The sequence below is a fragment of the Nicotiana sylvestris genome, chromosome 12 (genome assembly GCF_000393655.2).
Source record: "Nicotiana sylvestris chromosome 12, ASM39365v2, whole genome shotgun sequence".
Taxonomy (NCBI): domain Eukaryota; kingdom Viridiplantae; phylum Streptophyta; class Magnoliopsida; order Solanales; family Solanaceae; genus Nicotiana; species Nicotiana sylvestris.
In genome coordinates, this window is record NC_091068.1 from 38,819,440 (window position 1) to 38,822,434 (window position 2,995).

Below are 2,995 nucleotides of genomic sequence, written 5' to 3' on the forward strand. Positions count from 1 at the left end.
AGGTGCCTCACGGCTCGGTCATAGGGTGCATAATGGCCATAATGGTCATGGTGTGCATAGTGTAACAAAGTATAACATAAATAAAAATCCCCAAGCAAAAAAACTGGGGCAACAGTTGCGCTTGTTGTAAGCAAATATGGTTCCGAAGGTTGTAATTTTGAACCCCAAATTTATTTTGTTTTTGAGCCTTTAATACCCTTTCTTTATAGCCCCACCCAAAACCCCACATTACGATCCAAAGAAAGACCTTTTGACCAGTCTTTGAAAGATTTCAATTCATACAAACGGAAGTTGGGGATAGCACCACGATTCCCAACAGAGAAAAGGATCATGGATTGGACATGAATTGATAGCCGAAAAGAATCCCCAGTGGAAAGAGTCATATCGGCAACACTCCAAATCCCTAGCTGGAAAGTGACACAAATGAGAGAGTCTTATTAGTGAAAATCTTTACGGACACCATAAGGCAATAAAAGCTGAGAGAAAAACCAAAATGAGAGAGGCTTGATAGTGAAAACCCTTCGGGCACTACAAGTCGAATAAGATTGAGAATCAGATGGGTAATCGCCAAGGGAAGATCTTGAAAGACGATTGACGACAGAGGATAGGCCACATGTGCATGTCATGATTATTAGAGTCGGTATCTGCGTTTGATAGGCTTTTATTTATAGTTTCTCTTGTTAAAAAGTCATCTTTTTCCTTTGTCTTTTATTCGGTTTCATTTTTGTTTATCTTTCTCCTTTAATAGAAAAATTCCCCAGTAGAGTCTGTTTGGTCAGAACAAGTGAGAAATGACTTCAAAATCTGTCATCAACTTTCCAATTATGCAAGACCAGATCCGATTAGAACATCCAAATGGTCTAAATCAAGAAAGAACAATGCGGAGAGCAATGAGCATGATTTGGGGAAACTCATATGAGACTAAAAGGTCGTGAAAATGCCAGTTTCCAAGCTATGCCACAAAAGAAAAGGGATAAATGGAAAAACCATCCCCAGCAGCAAAAGGGTGTTTCAGTGATACCAATAGACAGAGAAAATGGTTGATCAATGAACATGCACGATCTTCAAGTTACCTCAGCTGTCATGGAAATGCGAGAGGTCAGATAAGGAGACTAGGAAAATGGTCAAGAGGTTTGGGAATAATGAATTGTCAAGAAGGGCGGAAGGTATCAGCCCAAGCTTCGAGATGGACAGACAACATATAAATGGAGAATGGTTGATGGCATCACCAGCAGGAGTATCACAATCAAATGCCACGTTTTAAACTGACCAAATTTTCTTTGATTTGAAGCAGGGACAGGGAATACTACCGATGACAGAAAGATGCGCCGCAAGAAAGATCGTCAAACTGGGGCAGAAAATTTTCGTTCATTTCGAAAATTTTCAAGAAGTCTAACACGAGTTTTGTGAAAATCGGTATCCCCAGCAATTTCTCGGGGAAAGGCAAAACGAGTTTTGAGGGAGGTAGTCTTCGAAGGAAGAAGCTAGAAAAACAAAGAAAAATAAAAATAAAATTAAAAAAAAAACCAGTTTTGCAAAAGGAAACAGTTTGCAGAGGAATGAAACATCTTACTTAAAAGGAAGTAGTTTTGGAAGGAGTAAGATAATATATTTTACTCAGCAGAGTTATCCTCAGGAGTGTTACTCAGCGGTTCACAGTGTTATCCCCAACAGATTATCAAGATGTGGAAGAATCCTCGACAGATTTTCGACCAAATTCCAAGAGGGTCGGACAACACAGATTGGGGAAAGAAGAGAAGGAAAATTCATCCCCAGCAAAATAATCCCCAGCAAATTTTGAGGTAAGACATTTTCAAGTTTTGAGGATATTTTGGGTTCATCTGCCCTCAAGTAGGATATTTTGGGTTCATCCGCCCTCAAATAGGATATTTTGGGTTAATCCGCTCTCAAATAGGATATTTTGGGTTCATCCGCCCTCAAATAGGATATTGAATTTAGTCCTTTCTCCAAACGACGTTTTGATTTATTTCGACCCGAGTGGTCCTGATTGTATGAACATTGCCAAAATATATGTTTCATAAATCATTGCCATTGGCATTTTTATTTTCAAAGTTGTTGTTGAAGTCAGGAGCCCGCCTGAAGAGAGGAATGGCGAATTTATTTTTAAAGTTGTTTAAATCTCGCCAACCTAAAGAAAGGAATGACATTTTATTTTCAAAGTTGTTGTTGAAGTTAGGAGCCCGCCTGAAGAAGGGAAAGGGGTTTAATTTTTCAAAGTTGTTGTTGAGGTCAGGATCCCGCCTGAAAAGAGGAAAGGCGTTTTATTTTTAAAGTTGTTTTAATCTCGCCAACCTAAAGAAAGGAATGATATTTTATTTTCAAAGTTGTTGCTGAAGTCAGGAGCCCGCTTGAAGAGAGGAAAGACGTTTTATTTTTCAAAGTTGTTGTTGAGGTCAGGAGCCCGCCTGAAGAGAGGAAAGACGTTTTATTCCTTTATCTCGCCAACCTAAAGAAAGGAAATGGTATTTTATTTTCAAAGTTGTTGTTGAAGTCAGGAGCCGGCCTGAAGAGAGGAAAGACGTTTTATTTTTAAAGTTGTTTTAATCTCGCTAACCTAAAGAAAGGAATGACATTTTATTTTCAAAATTGTTGTTGAAGTCAGGAGCCCGCCTGAAGAGAGGAAAGGCGTTTTATTTTTCAAAGTTATTGTTGAGGTCAGGAGCCTGCCTGAAGAGGGGAAAGGCGTTTTATTTTTAAAAGTTATTGAAATCTCGCCAACCTAAAGAAAGGAATGACATTTTATTTTCAAAGTTGTCGTTGAAGTCAGGAGCCCGCCTGAAGAGAGGAAAGGCGTTTTATTTTTAAAGTTGCTTTAATCTCGCTATCCTAAAGAAAGGAATGGCATATTTTTTTCAAAGTTGTTGTTGAAGTCAGGAGCCCGCCTGAAGAGAGGAAAGGCGTTTTATTTTTCAAAGTTGTTGTTGAGGTCAGGAGCCCACCTGAAGAGAGGAATGACGAATTTATTTTCGAAGTT